The sequence below is a fragment of the Mytilus trossulus genome, chromosome 1 (assembly GCF_036588685.1).
Source record: "Mytilus trossulus isolate FHL-02 chromosome 1, PNRI_Mtr1.1.1.hap1, whole genome shotgun sequence".
NCBI classification, from domain to species: domain Eukaryota; kingdom Metazoa; phylum Mollusca; class Bivalvia; order Mytilida; family Mytilidae; genus Mytilus; species Mytilus trossulus.
The window spans coordinates 31,210,618-31,231,249 of record NC_086373.1 but is presented as its reverse complement, the minus strand read 5'-3'; the positions used below and the strand labels follow the sequence as shown (position 1 = coordinate 31,231,249).

General features: G+C 31.2%; 1 protein-coding gene across 3 annotated transcripts in view; it reads left to right on the top strand.

Annotated features, from left to right (window-relative positions):
* The window catches only part of LOC134721420 (neuronal calcium sensor 2-like), a 113,021-nt gene that overhangs the window by 75,057 nt on the left and 17,332 nt on the right, over nt 1-20,632 (top strand). The window contains exon 1 of one of the 3 annotated variants that reach the window (XM_063584435.1): nt 11,840-12,056. The exons of 1 other annotated variant lie outside the window; for it this stretch is intronic. The gene's annotated coding sequence lies outside the window, so the exon portion shown is untranslated. Of the gene's footprint in view, nt 1-11,839; nt 12,057-18,101; nt 18,123-20,632 lie in introns of those variants that run through there. One more of the 3 variants, XM_063584456.1, reaches the window with a different exon arrangement.

Sequence of the window (20,632 nt, the reverse complement as noted above, 5' to 3'; positions counted from 1 at the left end):
TATTCTTTTAGTTTGTTATTCGTGTGAACATTTCAATGTTCGAAGGAGATCATTTCCGTACATTTTCGCTGAATTTGGTAATCTCGATAACAGCACTTGGGTCGAGATTGTTATGTTTAAAAATCGATTTATATTCACAAACTCTAGACGTGTACTTGCTCTTTTCGAACAAATCAGCAGAACTTTAGAAAATGACATATTCGTTCCACAGTAAGTCAAAAGTCGAGCCCACCCTTGTTTCTAAGGTAAAACGCAATACCAATATGAAACAGACTATAGCTTAAAAACTAGATAATCAATATTTCATTTGTCACCAAAAAATACGGTTTCCCATCAAATGTCAAGTAAAATGACTGTTTTTGACACTTTTTGAGCACTATGATAAAGAAATGTCGATGCTGTATAGGTTAAAATAAACAATTAATTTCCCCATAGGCGACAATGGTAGCCTTTTTCGAGATACAGTCTTTAGAAAGTTGATTTTCTTAACGAAACCTTGCTAGAATCAAAGAAAAGTTATTAGGACAGTTTTTTTTGGTCCAAAAAATATAGGTTCGCGTTGCTTTTCTTAGCGTATTTTGTACTTATCTCCCATGCCTATCAATTTTACCCTTAAAAATACGTGTCTTGTCGTAGCGTTGAAAAGTCATCTCAGTGCCTTAAGGGCTACGGAATAATTTTTATTTTGCCTTTTGTATAAAGCAGAGTGCACGAAGTCTCTAAAAATAAAAAATAACGGGCGCACATATCGACCAATCAGGATTCGCCATACTCTTAATTCTGAATACCATGTTATGCTCATAAAATGGCTGCGCCCATAAAATCTAATGGTGTATTGTAACCTTCAAGTGGTTAAAAAGATAGAAAAGAAAATACAGGTTTGATTTGTTTAGAAAGAATTCAGAGGCGGATTTAGGGGGGGGGGGGGGGGCCAGGGGGCCCGGGCCCCCCCTTTTTGGGAAAAAATTTGGTTGCTTAGAAAGGAAATCATTGAAGCGAGACTGGAGCGGGCCCCCTCTTAGGTCAGTCAGTGGGCCCCCACTTATAAAAATTTCTGGATCCGCCACTGGAATTTAAAGGTTTTTAACACCAACGTTCACTTTCAGCAGTTTGTCATTGTTAAGGAATGATTGATTACATTCATACCACCCAGTTTTCTAGCCTACCCATACTTCTGTTGGTAATACACATATACTCACAGAATAATTCTATAACAATTTGAGGTAGCTTCTTGCTTACATATAGAATAATCAGAATTAAATTCAATTTTGCCCTGTCTGGATACTTTATATTATATATTGTATTAGATAAAAGGTAAGTTACTTAAAAGTAAAACCACTGTATATTTTAGTATATTTAAGGAATAGATAATTGCCCCCTTTATGACTTTGATTGGAATAAACTGTCTTTGCAGCTTACACATACATATTTTATACTGACTTACAATAGTAATTTACCCTTAACTTGTGATCACTAAATGTTAGGTATTAAAGGCTATTTGACAGGTTCCAGTTTCTTTTCTTCAAGAGTTACAAGACTCTTTATTTAGAACTGTCCTTTTATAACCAGTCTGTGAGCTAGTATGTTAATCATCTTACTGTCCCCACTTAGAGGCATTATGTTTTTTCATTCTGTATCTATTTGTTTGTCCCACTTCTGGTTAAAGTTTTTGGTCAAGGTAATTGTTTATGAAGTTTATTAATAAATGAAGCCCATTCAATTTGAAACCTAGTACACATGTTCCCTATGATATGATCTTTCTGATTTTATTGCCAAATTAGAGTTTCTATCCCAATCTTATGGTCTACTGAACATGGAAAAATTATAGTGAGGGTGTGGCATTTGTGTACTATGGACATATTCTTGTTTATGCCCCACTGAGGAGCATTACTGTTTGCGGTCTGTATATCTGTTCATCCTTTGTCCGTCTGTCCTGCTTCAGGTTAAAGTTTTTGATCAAGTTAGTTTTTTGATGAAGTCAATGTCCAATCAACTTGAAACTTAGAACACATATTCCCCATGATATGATCTGTCTAATTTTAATACCGAATTGGAGTTTTTATCCCAATTTCACAGTCCTTTGAACATAGAAAATACTAGTGCAAGTGGAGCGTCCATGTCCTATGGACACATTCTTGTTATGGACACATTCTTTTTAGTTATTGGAAATGGAATAAAATTGTTCACTGTGTATCAGTTGGTGCTGATCTGTGTACCCAATATTTGAATTCTTGGAAAGTGAATTACCTCCCATTGCATAAATAGTTAAATACAATAGCTATTGAGATTAAGTTTTTCCTTGAAAAACTAATCATTCATTGATAAATTATTGATTAATCAAAAGTACATGTAGCTTAATTGTTATTATAAAGATGCATACTGAATAGCAAACAGTTTTATCATGTAAATTATGTAATTGTTAGGAGGAAAACATTAGAATCAAATAAGCATGTTCCTTTTGTTAAGAGGTATTTTGTAGGATAATACAAACTATATAAACTATTCCCAAAGGTGAAGTGTCCTTTTCCAAGCAATTAGAGATTGTTCCTCAGGAGGACTGTATTCCATTAAGTCAATTTTCTTGTGCACTGACAGGAAAAACAAAGTGTCATTTACTATTGTATGTAGAATTTATCAAACTTCGTAATCAATACAAAAAAATATAGTTATATAATATCAATTAACTATCCTTCATTTCATCTGACTGAAAAGAAAAAAGAAACACAAGGAGTCAATTTCATTAAAGTTGATCCAGCAACTCAGAACACATTAAGACTGTCAATGTACTTTAATTTGTCACTATGGTTTGTTTTTAAAGAAAACCATGCACTTCTGTTTTTAATTTGTTAAGTTTAAAATGTAAGAAATAATATTTCTGAGTAGCTCACCAATTTTAAATTAGTTTTCAAGGATTTTAAAATATGCAATTGTTGGAATAAAACATGAGAAACCCAATAACTTATCAAAAGAGTAAGGAGTACATGTAATTTCAAAATAGTGAATTGTCCTTTTCTAAGTAATGATCAGTAACAATGTACCTTAATATCACCTGTGTATTCTACAATAACTTCTTTATGATTTCATAAGCCTGCCAAGGTATGATTATATTCAGCCTACATTTAAGTTTGTTTTGTTAATCTTTGTTTCATTGATATAACAAGTTGCACAATTATAATCAATCTCTCTTTCTCTCAAATTTTTTCGATTCTGACATGTTTTTATTTTTTTTTTATTTTATATGTGTTACAGGTCTCCTGGATAATATGTACTAAAATATAGTTTATATAATTTGACACAATAAATTGAGAATGGAAATAACAAATGTGTCAAAGATAGAACAAACCTGACCAAAGAATAAGAGCAGAAAACATATTTGTTTTGATGCAATTCAAAATACCAACAGGACACGTGAAACAAACAATTCCATACAAAAGTATGAATTCCAAGGTGGTACCTTACACTACAGGGAGATAACTCTATAAAATCAGATAAACATTTTATTTCTTCCTTATTTTATATACCTGGAGATTTTTTGTTTATGTCAAATAGACAGCAACCCAATATTTAGAGGTGCAAAAATTAATGGGTAAATATAGCACTAGACAGAATGTGGAGCTCTATTGTCTAAGGTCTGTCTGTTTGTTTGTCAGTTTTCTCAATGTATCTGCAACTGCTTCTAAACCTCTATGACTAGATTTTCATGAAACCTCCAGAAGAAGTTCATCATCTAATTAAATAATGGTTGCTTCATATTTCATTATATATATCAGATGTTTTGTGAGGTTTCTGTAACAAATAACGGACTTGCCAATATCTGTTCAAAGAAGGATAGACAACTTATCTCTGTAATTTAATTGTAACAAGCTGTAAGTAGATTTCAATTGAAAAAAAATCATAATCAAGACTCTTTAGATGTAATTGAATTTGATTTTCTATTCATAGTGGTTTAGTTTTTTGCAGATTATGCCTGTAAAACAAATTTATCTTTAATTGGATAAAAACAACCTGTTTCAGAATAAATATGATTTTTTCCAGTGAGATTTGTAAAGGATATTTTTGATATACTGTATTTTTTGTGCATTTGCGTTTGATGAATTTTACAGATTGACAGAATTTAAAAGAGATGTACATTTGGTGAATTGAAAATTATAATATACATGAACTGCTCAATTGGACATTGATCAGAAGATTTTACTTATTGGATGTTAATTCTCATTTCTTAAATGACCCTTTGAAAATTTAAGGAAATAAAATGTTATTTTCTTTTAAAAACTTTAAGCATGCCAATGCTGAGGTTGTGACTTGAAATTGTATCTGGAAGGTGCACTTGACTCCAATTTTTATTGACTCAAGACTGTTCAGTTTTCCCGACATTGATTAGTTGTTCTCTCCATGGCTAATATTCTACCATTAAAGATTGACCACAACAATATTGCTAATAGTGGTGAAAGTGGCATTCAGAACACCAACAATCAATCAATTAAGGTGGTACCCAAAAACCTTAACTAAAATTTATTTGGCTCGATTAATTTTCATAAAGTTTTGACAAAATATTTACTTTGACCCTTTGACAAAAATATAAAAATTTCAAAAAATTTGAACCAACCTATTTATCAGAAAAATTACACTGAATATATAGAAGTTTGACAAACAATAATTTTGATCACTGAGAAGCTTAATATTCCCTTAACATCACAACGTAATCAATCGTTTAGCTGATTTTACAGAGTTTCTCCCTGTAGTGTTAGGTACCACCTTAATAAATCATTTTCCCTATTGAATCTATGATTAAAAATTGATGCCGGTCTTTGAGTTTTCCAAACATCAGATGGCTAAAAACCAGAAAAAACAACAGCCAATGTTAATAGATCAGGCTTTAATTTACCATGGTGTTCCTGTTATTCATGATTTTACAGCATTGTAGATAAAGATCAAGGGAGCAGACGTGATAAGATGTGATCCCTACTCTTGAAAGTAGTGCATTATAATCTGGTATCCTCTTCTTGTAGGTAGTTCCATACTAGTAAAGGTGCCCCCTCTCCCAAAACATCATCATCAATTAAATAATAATCTTGTAGGTAGAACATTATAATCCAGGTCAAGGGCAGAAACTGCTTGCAGCCTCTAGTCTTTATATTGTATTAATACTGAATATATCAGTTTTAAAATCTTAAACCACATTTGACATTAAATTATTTTTATTTGGCTTCCATCCATTTTTAATGAGCCATAAAGCATCATGTCATCTAGGTCATAATGAATTTCTGCCAGAACAGACATTACTGTTACTATTTAGAGAGAATGGTGAAAATTGTTTTCAAAAGCTTACTCATTGTTATAAATAATTTACTGAAAAGTTAATGAAAAATTTCATTATTAATATGTAACACAAGTCTCCTTTATTGAAATCCAACAATCCATGTGGACAAATTGATAATTTTCTTACATAATCTGAAGCCGTGGAGACTTAACCCCAGGCATATTTGTCGCTAATGAAGCATGTTTAATTAATAATAATTGTTGTTTTATTTTACCAATGAATAAAGTGTAGATAATTATAAAGGTTAATTGTAATTTGGTTTGTAAATTAGTATTTTTAAATACATGCAGAGACGTACTGGTGACATAATTTTAGGGGTCAAAAGTCAATAGGTTATATGTCCTTATCGGGTTGAATATAAAAGGATAACAAATTTTGAAGGGACACAAAGAATGACAAAAAACAACTGTCATGATTTTGACTTAGTAAGAGGAGATATTTTGAGATACTGTAAGCCAACACCTTTTTACAGGCCATTTTTATGCTGTAGAAATTCATTCATGGTATAGATTTTGATAACCACAAATTCAAATGTTGAATGAAGTACACATTTCTCTAAGCTTGTATGCAGAGTTAGGCAAAACCACATAGTCTGTATGCAGAGTTAGGCAAAACCACATAGTCTGTATGCAGAGTTAGGCAAAACCACATAGTCTGTATGCAGAGTTGAGCAAAACCACATAGTCTGTATGCAGAGTTCAGCAAAACCACATAGTCTGTATGCAGAGTTAGGCAAAACCACATAGTCAGTATGCAGAGTTAGGCAAAACCAGATACTCTGTATGCAGAGTTAGGCAAAACCACATAGTCAGTATGCAGAGTTAGGCAAAACCACATAGTCAGTATGCAGAGTTAGGCAAAACCACATACTCTGTATGCAGAGTTAGGCAAAACCACATACTCTGTATGCAGAGTTAGGCAAAACCACATAGTCAGTATGCAGAGTTAGGCAAAACCACATAGTCATATCAATGAAAATACAAATTTTCCACAATCCACAAAATAATGGTGCCCACAAAGTACATGAACCCACAGTATGTGACTTTCATGTGTTGAAAAATAGTAGAAGTGGATCTTCTCTTTATATGAATGTACCAACAAAAATAGATTAGGGCATAGTCTGAACTAGCAATAGAATCTACTTGACAGAATAAGCTATTGGAAGTGTCAGCTCAATTTAAGAATATATCACACAGCAAGTCTTGACTTAGACCTACTATAATAAATTATTCAGTTTTCTAAATGTGGACTGTTGGCAAGTCACAATATAAACTTTAGAATTTTTTTTTATCTCTCCTAACAGGATTTGACCAGAACTTTGGTTTTAGTTATATCAGTTGCATTTATGAGTCCACTTATCTCATCCCCTTGATTGTTGCATAAAAGAGTGACAAAAGATACCAGAGGGACATTCAAACAAAAAAATCTTAAATAAACTGACAATGCCATGGCTAACAAAAAAAACCCACAAAGAATAGTACACAAGACACAACATAGAAATCTAAAGACCATAAGCAACTTAAACCCCACCAAAAATCGAGGTAGTGTTAGGTGCTCCCGATAGGTGAGCAAATCCTACTCCATGTGTGGCATCCGTTGTGCATACTCACATCTATATATTTTTCCAGTTACAGCTTACAATATTCACAGAATTAAAGCAGTAGTTTTTAAAATGGCATGTTCCACATTAGGTTTCCCAGACCATAATTTACTAGAACATGGTACTTTTAGTGTCCACATAAACATGTCAGATACAGCTATTTGTTAATAGAAACTTGATGTAAATAGGCTATGGATCAATTTGTTGAAGTTTTAATAAATTTTGGAATAGGAATGTAAATCATTTAACTATCAATTGAACAGTGTAACAATTTACGGACAGAAGCCGTTAGTTCCATTATTATAAAACTACAGAATATTGGTGATGAAAAAGAGAGATTTAATTAAAGCATTCATCTTTTTTCAAGTCGAACATTCAATAGAATTCATCATACACAGTATCCTTGTTCAGGATATAGTGGCGAGAATTATATCATAAAATAGAAGTAATACAATATTAACTCCATCCTGAGAATAGTTTCATTAAATCTACGATGTTTTGTTAGGGATGTTATATTTTTGTTTAACGAGAACAATTTTCTAGACTCTTGGGACCTAATTGACATGCTTTTCTATTTAGAATGATATAATTCTGGCAGATATACTCAGTACCTTAAATGGAATGAACACCATATTGATAAACAACTAAGTTTTGAAAGAAAACATGCATAGGATTTTTAGATTGAAGATAAAGATAATTCTTGTATACCACTGCATTAATTTTCTCCAGGAAACTTTGTACCATGTCTGAAGAATTATGGGAGTTTTTCATGCGTAAATCTGTTTAATTCATTTGGCTGAAAGAACAAAACATATTGCTTAATGTCCATTATCTGGTTGTTTCAACTGATGTAGTTTTTATATAATGCTGATTCGTGTCTGTTTGTCCTTTGTACAATGTATAGTCACTCGGTGAATTAATTATACATTTGGCCACTAATAAAAATAGGGGTTTTAATACTTTATCCTTCAGCCTACATGTATATTTTAATTTGTGTTTTAGCCTTTAGTTGCTTGGTGATTTTATCAATGACATTCATCTTGAAATGAAGTTTTGATTAGGCAGATCTTAAGTGATAGTCTGCTGAATATATTCACAACAAGGATCTCGATTTTTTTTTACCTTATTTCAGTCATTTTGAGATGATTTAACAATTGGAGGCCTTTTTCAAAAAAAAGATTGTTAAAATCACATTACTAAGTATGCTCATACTCGTAGCATCAACGATGTAGATTCTACGACCTTCGCTTTTCTGCAATTTAGGGAATTACTAAGGGACCATTCTTCAATGTGCAGTTTGGGGGGTATGGGTTGGCTGTGCTCAGGTTCTACTTGCATTGACAAAATTATCAGACAAAGGGAAAACTTTAAAATGTGCATCATGTAATTAGTTTGATGATGAAATACCTCATACTATGTGACTTTAAAAACAGTTTTCCTTTTGAAGTATACACTTTTGATCCATAGACCATATATTTTATAAACTTGAAGTACCTGCTGATTAATTACAAAATAGCAATTGACTTTCTGTCATATAGAATAAAAATGAAAATGTTTACTCACTTTCTTGAAGAATAAAGCAAGATTTTTTTCTCTTTACCAATTTTTCATAAAGCTAAATAAAAGGTTTAGTAAACTTGATAGTTCCAGATAAGTATAGATTTTCTTCCAGTTTCATGTGAGATATATTATTTTCATTTGATTATCTCCAGAAATTATAGGGTACCACAAGACAGATCAGATATATTATGGAGGTTTTACTATTGAACAAAAATAAAGATAAATCATGACAAAAAGACAATCAAATTAAAGTTATTGAGGCTGAGAAAAGAATTAGAGCTCACACAGGATTGGGATTGATATCATATCAAACTGTCCAACTGATCCTCATCAGACGTGTAAGCATACTTTTATATAGGTTTTCCCATCCAGTACATGGTATTCACTATAGAGTATGGGAGTTCTCAGATTTTCTTGATTGGGATTGATGTCCAACTGATCCTCATCAGTAGTTTAAGCATAGTATATATTTGTTTAGGGGCCAGCTGAAGGACGCCTCCAGGTGCGGGAATTTCTCACTACATCGAAGACCTGTTGGTGACCTTCTGCTGGGTTTTTTTTCTATGGTCGGGTTGTTGTCTCTTTGACACATTCCCCATTTCCATTCTCAATTTTATTTTATACTTTTATATAGGTTTTCCCTGTACATGGTATTCAATATAATAGTGTATGGGAGTTCTCACATTTTCTTGAAGAAAATTCTTTTTCTTGGATATTTGATTTTGTGGTTTTTTCAAAAGTCTACATGCAAGCCTACATGAAAATTTGTAGTTTACGGAAACCAAATAATCGATGGAAATTAGTATCATTGAATTTTTACACTGATATACTGCTTCCAGTGGCTCAGTGGTATAATTAGTTACTACTGTAACCACTAGCCAGTCTACATTAAGGTTGTGAGTTTGAAACCCTGCTTGTGCAGGTGCCCTCGACTTAACCTTTATTGAACAGGGTTGTCAATTCTTCTATAGAAGGTTGGTGGTTTTCTCCTAGCGTCTCCTGCTTCCTCAACCACAATAAAAACTGGCTGCCACGATATAGCCAAAAAACAGTGCTTAAAGTGGCGTTAAAACACATAAAATCAAAATAATCAAATCAAGAAGGATTGAATACATTACTGGAAAAAGATTCATTATTGCCATAACAGTTTATTGTGTAATTCCTTAATTATATCCCCTAACACCCTGTGTCAATAGGCTTTCTTTAACAGCAGGTTAAATTATAGATTGATATAAGTACTGATGTACAGAGTGATAGTCATATTAATAATTTTATAGCAAATCATACGAGCAGTTTAAAATTATTGCATGCAGCTATTTATAAGGTTTTAATGGGTTGTTATTTAATCAACTATGAAGAACTTTGTGTCCAGCATTTCAGTTTAACTTAATAAATAAAAGTTCACACCACAAGATCCTGGTGTGAAGAAGTACTTGCTGTTTGTGATCAATCAATATTGTAACATGCAAATTTCAAGGTGGGCGTGTATTTGCCATAAATTCACATGTTTATCCACACACCCTATCATATACATGTAAATAACATGATGAATCTTTAAATAAGTTGATACTAACTAAAAATCAAAGTACTGGAGTACTGAACATTGGACGACAACAAGTTGTGGTGGATGATCAGAAGCACTTGTCTCACAAAGAAAATATCATCTCTATACCAAAAATTGAATTGATAGTACTGCTTAACCTGTAGTATTCCATTTTTTACTTAAAAATAAGAAGATTAAGATATTGTGAGTACCAAATGAAATGATAAAAGTTTCAACATCTTTCAGGATAGTATAGGGGCATTATGTTTTCTGGTCTGTACATATGTTCGTTTGTTCGTTCGTCCATTTGTCCCACTTCAGGTTAAAGTTTTTGATCAAGGTAGTTTTTGATGACGTTAAAGTCCAATCAACTTGAAACTTAGTCCACATGTTCCCTATGATATGATATTTCTAATTTAAATGCCAAATTAAAGTTTTGACCCCAATTTCATGGGCCACTGAACATGGAAAATGATAGTGCAAGTGGGGCATCCGTGTACTATGGTTCATTGGACACATTCTTGTGCTTTCTGAATTGTAGATATAAAATTTGGGAGATCATATATCCTCTGATTTCTTAATGTTGACTCGTGTTAACTGTGTATTCTTCTCTGATTGGTCAGATTTCTACTTTTACACAGGGAAATAATGGGGACATATTATATATTAATATTTTTAACCCACCCTACTGTTAGCTAGAGATTGTCTATCAACCTGTAAGATTACTTAAGAAATGTGATTTTCGATAAATTAAAAAGTTTTACTTTGGTTGAGGAATAAAACTTGTTGTTATACTTTAATTGCAAGAATGCAGAGACTCTATGGTACTAGCATTGGAAGGGAGTTTGAATATATATGAAATGGTTTGTTAAAAGAAAAATTATTCGTGGACCTAGTCCCTTGGACATTAACTGACATATTTGAAATTTTACTGAAATATAAATGCTCTAACACATAGGAAAATCGTCATTTCTTAATTTCCGCATTATCAATTCCTTTTTTCTAAGATTATAATTTCTTAATGAATCACAGAAATTGATAAATGAAGTCTGTACATGTCAATGACTTTCTCTAAATTAATCTGTTTGTTACTGTTTAGCTTAAAAAGTTCAATTCTCTCTTTTTTCTTGTATTTCCAAATCTACACAATAACAAGTATGGCCTACATGAAATAACATATATCTATGTATCTATATATTAATAAACATTTGTAAAGTTTTTATCAGCAATAAGTGCTCTCACATCAAACATCAAAGGTAATGTAAATTAATATACATATATTTATTCTTTTGATATAAACTCTTTTGAATTCATGGTTGGATTTGTTTCACATGATGAAATTTAAAAAAAGGCTGACAATTTTTTCAACAATAAAACCTGCTTTTTTTTTTTTAAATCACCTTTCGTAAGGAAAAATGTTACACATGATTAAATAAAAATAAAAAACTTTACAATTTTTCAAACAATAAAACCTGCTTTTTTAAGATGACCTAGAGTAAAGAAAAAATATTTCAATCTTTATGCATTACTTTATCAATGTAAAAATTGTAATTGGTAGAAATGAATCTGGTCTTGTTGTTTAATTAAATCAGAATGTTTCATTAGAATCAGGTCAGGAGTTACATCACTTAGTTATTCATTACTCAAAATCATTCTGACAAAAACCTAATAATTTGTACAAATATGGTTGGAATTAATTATAAGACTTGTTAAGAGATTTTAGAAGCTTATTAAATCTGCAGTTACAATTGAAGTAATGCATCAAGGAATGATTGACTGGCTTGGCCTAATCAATATGTATCAAGAATTTACTCTCATTTGATTGTGTGGGTATTAGATGGACGGTGTACTAGTCGTTTAGTACAAAAAGGATGAATTTAAATGGGTTTTGACTGATATGATATGAACGAGAAGTTATATGTGGGATTATATATGTTAAAAAGAAGAGATGTTTTGAAGTAAACGATCTGTGGTTTTGTCTGTGTTAAAGACGTAATATTTGGGAGTGTCTTCTTTCTTAACTTTTATCACAGGTAAGTTGATCAAGTTTTTTACACCTATTTTATTTTGTGACTTTCTCCTGATAAAAAAACTGGAAACAGGTTTTTATGAAATATTTATGATAATATTCAATTATTGCTATTTTACTAAACTCTTATTTTATTTCTTTAGTGTTTTTGTTTGCTTGTTGAATTCATCTGACACATGTATTCAGGAAATTTCACTTATGTCTTATTTATTTACTAGTATAATCCTGTTATCTTATTTTTTTTTATTTTATTTTTTTTACTTTTTTTGCTTTCTGAATTCAACCCAAATTATATAAATTATATGTTTTAACTATGGGATAATAAAAAAAATAAACCTGTTTTATGCTTTAAGATATTATGACTAAGCAGTAAACATTTTTAATGTCCATGATATATATTTATAGAAGCTTAAAATTCTCAGTATATGAGCTATTAATAGCTTTATGTCATCACCTGATCTAAACTGCAACACATAGCTAGACAGGGGGAATTTGAATGTCCCACAAAATGATTTGGCATGTATCTTTAGCAGTTTCTTTCACTAAAAATAAATGGGGGTTATGATGAATCACGGTAGACTATCTTAATCATGCTTTGTGATGATCTATATCACGACCTGCACAATTGTTTATGATCATACAAATTGATATTTACATCTTAACAACATGCTTGTGAACTATTTATTTATTTTGGATATGTTTCTACTGATGCTGTTCATGTCAGGACATCTGTTTTTGAATGTTAAAACTGAACTTTTATACATAATTTAGATGTAAGTCATAGGTGCTTGATTCCACATATTTCTCTTTGGTATCACTGAGTTGTTAAGTTCGAAGCGCAGTGGCAGATCCAGAAGTGGGGGCCCACTGACTGACCTAAGAGGGGGCCTGCTCCAGTCAAGCTTCAGTGATTCCCTATATAAACATTTTTTTCCAAAAAAAGCCCCCCCCCCCCCCTAATTTTGCCTCTGAAGCAGACACCAGATTTATGATATTACTTCTTTTTTCGGCTTTACATATAAAGATGTATCTCTGAGATATATCTTTATATATGAGTTGTATGTCTTTTGAACAGAAAGTTTTTGTTTATGATGGTAGACAAGTTGCAGTTTTGATGAAAGAGTTTTGAGATTGTCTGGTTTTGTCTTTTTCTAAATGGAGGTCCATAGGGGCATGAAACAATTTTTCTCAGTTTTTCATATTTTCATTATAGCACAAAAAAATAACATTCAAGAGAGGAATTATATAGTCATTGAACAAGTCATAGAATTGAATTTTTAAATCAACGAAAAATATTGAAAGGAATTAAGGAGTTTAATTTAGGGAAATCAAAATAGGTCAATATCGTGAAATAATAGAATGGACCATTTAACTGACCTTGACATTTTCATATCTTTATGAAATTTAAAAGTTATGATTGCTTGTCTTATGAATTAATTTAAGGTATATATATTGTTCCCAATGAATTTCCAATAAATATTGATGAATATTAATCCACATGCACTTAACTACTACTTAACTGTATAAAATAAATAAAACAATAATATATAAAGGAATTATCGTAGAGCTGATTAAAGCTAGCAATAAAAAGAAAATTCATTTGACATTCAATCTGGCATTCATAGAGAAAAAATCCATCATAACTTATGATAGGAAATATGAATCTTGAATTTACTCAATGTAGAATCATTATGTTTGCCCATTAGTCGTTCTTGCTTTTATTCATTAACACTTATTGTTGTCAAATGTCACGGTGATTGCTTAATTGCGCTCCTTCAAAGAGATTTTCTTACCTAAAGCTGACTGTTGATTGTATTCTCTATCAGATTATAGGTCCCTTTGCATTAATTTGTCAATAATTTTCAACTAATTTTTACAGTAACCATACCAATAGTATAAATGTTAACAGGGAGATCTCACTTAATAGAATTAAACTTGATGAACTGACACTAAAGTTGATCTGTTGCGTAACTCCATCACTACATTGTAATGCATGAGTTTTTTTTGAGGTTCAATCAGTTTATTTAATAATCCATTGATTTCCAACATCAGCCTGTTAATTCTAACTGTTAATTACAAGGAAATCATATTAGTCTTAATATGGAATTATATGCCATTTATAGGGTTTTTACTGCAAAAAATAGGATTTAAACAGGAAAGGTTGAAAGAGGTGGGTAATTTACTGCTTATAAATAAGGTTAAGGGTAAAATAAAAAGCAGTATGCAAAATACGGTATATATTCAATTATCCCCGGCTAAGCATATCTCTAAGATTTTGATTGGCTAATGGCTGTCATTAAAAACCTATAGTCCATTGTGTTGCTTTAAAACCATATACCAAGGCATTGCTACCTACAACAAATGTTTTACCCAGGGAACTACATATATTTTCATTTGTTCAGTGGTTATTCCCAGTGAAAAAATGTATTCTGTCGATTGTACATGATGTCTTTAATTGAATATACTAGCTATTGTATGCTATTATGCCTTATCATTGGCATTAGTAAATGCATCGCTTAGAATCTAATTACCACATCTGCAATGAACGGGACTACTGACCTAGTGATGCAAAATGACCCACATTGATATTGTTCTGTCTGCGACATAATGGTTGCAACATTCAGTGCAAAATTTGTTTTAATCAGTTAAAAAAAAAGTCATATTTCCAAATTTCAATTAAAAAGAATTAGACAAGGAAAAAGCATTGCTTTCATGGCCAAATTGTAATACAAAAAACATGATACATTATTTTATGAACCTATATACTTTACTATTTTTTGGTGTGTACATATGGGTTAACATATAACAACATTTTGACAAAATGGAAAGGTTTTAAATGCCCTTAGTCCCTATTCTTGTTCTTCAAATGATATATGATATTTGTAAGCTGATTAGAATGAAGGACATCTAGAATGTATAGAAATACATAAAACCTGTCTAAAAAGTTATAAAAATAAGAACTTTTTTATTGAACTAAGTATCACTTATGTTTTATGTTGCAGTTAAAATTTTTCAGGAATCTTGTATGATAAAGGAACATCAATTTTCAAAAGGCTTTGTAACATGTTGCTGAGTGGTCATTTCAATTATTTCCTACTCCTTGGACAGTTGGTGTGATATCTTACAATCAGTAGCTAGCTCTAGTTTATATTTGGCACTTCCAATTACCCAGTAATTTTAATTGTTATGTAAATCTTCTGTACAGCGTTATGTATTTGGTAATTTACTGGAAAATTGAATTTGATTGATTATCTCCCTTGATTTTTTTTATTATAGTAAGTTATCTCCCTTGATTTTCTTATTAGATAGAGTTATCTTCCTTGATATTTTGATTGGAATGAGTTATCTCAATTAATTTTTTGTTTGAAAAAGCAATCTCCCTTCTTTTGTTTTCTCTTTTTCTATTCTATGAAAAAATGAAAAAAAGATCAGGTTCATTCTATTGCAAAATTATTTTATCTTGACTCTTGATTTATCTGTATATTACAATAAATATTTTTGTGGGTTTTTCAATCATCATTCATTCATAAATAGCTGAAACATTTATTGTGTATGCCGTTGGTATAATTAGATATATACATGTAAACTCTCATTTTAAGCTTATGAATAAATTATTTCCACAAAATAAATCCTAATAAATCTGAAGTAAATTACTTTGACGTCTTGGTATATTATCTATGTTTTAACCAAGAAACAACCATATAGAGGATAGATATCTGATTGTGCTGAGACGTTATTAGATGTTTATAAGAATCTGTATGATTTCCCAGGAGTAATTGTGTCTACCTATCCTAAAAATCTAGTTATTTTATCAGAAAACCATGTTCTTCATCAGGATAAATCACAGAATTGGGTTATTTAGGATTGTTTTATACGGGTCTTCATGACTTATACGTTACATTTAGGGAAATGGTTTTTTTTTATTTTTGAAAAAATTAAAACAGGAAAGTCCCAAGGGAATAAAGATCAGTTCAAGATCTCCTGACTTATGTCAGTTTTAGAGGCTACTGTTTTTGTTATCTTCAGGGTCTTTCATTCATTGGTTAATTATTCTTTGCATGACATTCTGTGGCATAAAGGTCAAGTTGATACAGGTATATTAAAAGTCATATTTGATACAAATGTAAGGAAGGTCAAATTTGATACAGGTTTGATGATGGTCAAGTTTGATACAGGTATGAGGAAGCTAAAGCTTGATACAGGTATCTGGAAGGTCAAATTTGATACAGGCAACTCAGGAAGGTCAAATTTAATACAAATATAAGAAAGGTCAAATTTGATACAGATTTGATGATGGTCAAGTTTGACACAGGAATGTTGAAGGTCATATTTGATACAGGTACAAAGAAGGTCACATTTAATACTCGTGTAAATAAATGTCAAATTTGGTACAAATGAAAATAGGATGTTCAAATTGATACAGGTTTGATGATGGTCAAGTTTGATACAGATACTGTGGAAGATCATGTTAGAAACAGGTTAATGGAAGGTCAAAATTGATACAGGCATGAGGAAGGATAATGTTGATACAGGTATATGATAGGTCAAGTAAGATACAGGTATGTGGAAGGTTAAGTTTGGTACAGGTATGTGGAAGGTTAAGTAAGATACAGGTAGTCAGAAGGTCAAGTTTGGTACAGGTTTGTGAAAGGTCAAGTAAGATACAGGAAGTCAGAAGGTTAAGTTTGGTACAGGTAGTCAGAAGGTCAAGTTTGGTACAGGTATGTGGAAAGTCAAGTTTGGTACAGGTATGTGAAAGGTCAAGTAAGATACAGGTAGTCAGAAGGTTAAGTTTGGTACAGGTATGTGGAAGGTCAAGTATTATAGTTATTATAATATTAGCTAATTTTGCTCTCTTACTTTAAAATAGACATTTAATTTATGAACAGTTTGTCATAATAGCCTTGCAAATTTTGTAAATGGGTTTATATCAATGGATTGTAGAAATTGTTTTTTTGACTGATTGATTTATTTATAATGGGTCTATAATGGTCTTTATTACCTTTTGATATAGGAAAATGTGATAATAAGTTCAAAGCTGTAAATGGATGCAGTTCATTTTGATTTTACCCATTATGTGTGACCTTGTAAAGCATGTTCTCAAATGACATTTAGTTTGACAAATTCACATTTAGGAATATTTTATACTTTTTAAAGGCATTTGATGAAACTTTAAATATTTTTAATCAGAGATATTTTAAATAATGCATTAGTTTTGATAATTATCTAAAAAGATACAAACATAATATCCTTAATAAAATTCATATGTGTAAATAAAATTATGCATTTATTTTGTTGATTCTTAAAAAAAAATTAGAGTAAGAAAAATAACAAGAAAATTGCTCATATTGATGTCATCTTTTAAAAACTATTTAGCAAATTACTCAGGCAAATTAGGATGTTAAATTCCCCCTCAGTTTGGACCTGTATACATTTAACAATAAACATCTGATGGTCAATCATGAATGTGCTCAACATATTGAGTGTCATTTCCAAAAGTGGAGAACTTTAAGAATAATGTTATTAATCAAATTTGAAAAGCAATGGACTTAAACAGTATCATGCAGCCCTCAGTGACCACTCTATCACCCGTACATGCAAAAAGTATATTTTATTTGATAGCTATGGAACTGTAACTAGAAGGGGATAACACAATGTTATTATTAGCTAGATAGCTTAATTAACTTGAGATTTCAAGGGTTTAAAATAAAAAACTAAGGCATAATGAATCACTTACTCATTATTTCAGTACCGATAAATACCAGATATAATTAAGATTGAATTGAAAGGTGAAAGTGAAATGTATAGCTATTATAGTTGAATCAGTGGTCGTAATGATGGCTCTTGGATATTGGTGATCATTGTTCTGAATAAAAACATAGATCGTAGTCTTTGTAGGATCTAGTAAATGCATGTTACAGGTAATACCATAAAATAGACATAATTTGAAAGTTTTCATGCAAATTATCTCTTCATTGTATAGAAAATCTATTATGTGAAAGCAATTTATTGCCTTTTAAGTTTCGTACATAATTTTTATGGTTTTGTAATCCTAGGTTATCCATCTGCTGTAAGTTGAATGTCTAGTTTTTGCTTGGCCTTGGCCTAAAGTACACATTTGTGCCTTGCTATAAATCTTTCTTATTTCTGCTTGTTTAGTTGATTCGGCTAAGCAATTGGCTTGTAACTTCATTGTTTTTCTGCTGGACCATGTATACCATCTAAAGATATCTGAAATCACCAGCTTTGGTCTACTTATGGTACTGCTTAGTGCCTCCATTGAAGAAGATTTAGTCTGGTAGTCCTCATTAAAGAAAAATCAATCTTTTCATTAGTTTTTAAAATAAGTAGATGAGGTATGATTGCAAAATGAGTCAGCTATTAGAACAAATCATGTAAAAGTTAGCAAACGATAGGACAGCTTTCACCAATGAGCACCTAACTCATAAAACATGTAAAACAAAACCAACCTGACAAATGTAAAACAACTGAATGGCCATTGGAGTGTGGTCGAATTTGGAAATAAACTGACATTTTATGACCTACTTACATCATTTCTACAATATTACCACTAGAAACCTCCATGAGAACAACTACACAGACGTGTAAGAATAGCAGCTAACCACACTGTAAATATCTTTATTGACTAACTTTCACTTTTAACTACACTAGATTGTTATTTACTTTCACTTTCTATTTATATATATAACATCATCATAACAGCCTCTATTGTTTTGCGAACCACACAACCGCATAATTTGTACTTCACTGTTACATTTCATGTGTAATACTGTCCTGAAGATGCCACCCTTGTTGGCAAAACATGTCGACCAGAATCAACTCCTACCTTTATTGTTTTATTTTAAATGTAAAACAATTCAAACAAGAATGTTGCTTTACTGAGTCTTGAGGTTTTCAGAATCAGAGCAAAGACTTAAGTAAGCTTGAAGTCAAAATAGTGTATGACTGGACTGCTTGAAATACATGTTTTCTTATTGACTGTTTGCTTATTAATCATAGCACATTAGATATCAGAAGTTTCGAGTGTAATGCAAAGTTGGGTTTAAGTTCATGATTTGTTTGTGAATATGGTTAAAAGATAACATGCTGACCTTTTTAAATCAACTCAATTTCATCAAATAATGCTTAATTAATCTTCACTAAAATCTTGAGACATATAAAGTGTAAAAAAACTTGTAGATATCCGTTATGAACAAAATGAGATTTTGAAGTAAATGAAAAAGCTTGGAAAATTAATTAATGAAAGAAATAAAATTTGATATCACATAATACCGTTCCTCTTTCATTTTTCTTGTAATTGAACAATAAAGTATAACAATGTTACTCCATTCAATACCGAAAATTCAATTAAGATATCTGTATCATGAGCAAACGAGGTATTATTTGTATTGGATTGTAGGCAAAATTGCCCACTATCGAAATAAAACAATTCAATCTATTAGACAAATACGTCAGAATGATTCCTTTGTAGATTGTGTATGATTTGATCAAAGTGGACTGAACTTTTATGTTCGAACCGATCAGATAATTTATTTACAGAACCATATGTCTAATACACAAGAAATGATTAGAAAAAGATGATATAATTAGAAGCTACACAATTAGATGTTGCTTAAGATTATGAATAAGATAGAATAACTTATATAATGAAAACTTGATGCATATAAGTATAAATTGGTCAAATGTGATTATTATGCTTTTCTTATGAATAAAAGATCTATCTGGAGTACAAGCGTCGTGGAAGGTTCACTTACTCCGCAGAATATGTGAAACGTGTGATTGCTCCCTAATGTAGCTGCAATAACCCGCTCTTTTTCAAATTCTACAATGGTGTCTTTTACTTGCAATGATATTGATCTCTCTAAACATGGGTCTAAAGCCCTTTATTGCCCCTTCTGATGGACTATAATAATTGCTCAAGACTATACTTGCAATTGGTGTCAAGGGAGAGTGGAAAATTCAGTCCCAGAACAGGGATTGAACCAGATACCTTTGTGTTTGTTGTCCTATACGCTAACCACTACACCATTGCCCTCCATTCTTCTGTTTCTTGAACTTTTGACCTATTGATTGCAGAGTTGTGGGAGTTAAGTCTTCATTATTTAAGTTTTCCATCAAACCAGTAATAGCTTTGGATGCTTATTGTTTTATTGAAAGGTTGCAACAGAGACATATAATATGATTATAATTGTATTATATATCTCTGGTTGCATGAATCAAAATTTGATTGATGAATTAAATAGCTTGTAGAAATATATATTTTCTTCCTAGTTGATTGTAACAAACAAACGTTATGTAACTTTTTCGTTATGTTTAAGACATTACAATCTAAATATGAAAAAAAACATGTAAAAATCTGTAGGGCTATATTTACTTTAACCACCACCTGAAGAAAAGGCTGACTTTGCGATTTGAATTTTATCTAAGTTAAAGAGGGATCAGCCTGTTTGATAGAAAATTTGATAAAAACAGAAAATCTATGATTATTTTATTTGTTGAAAGTACAGAAATTCAATTAATCCAGAGATCTTATGGCTTAATTGATGAACTGAAAAGCAG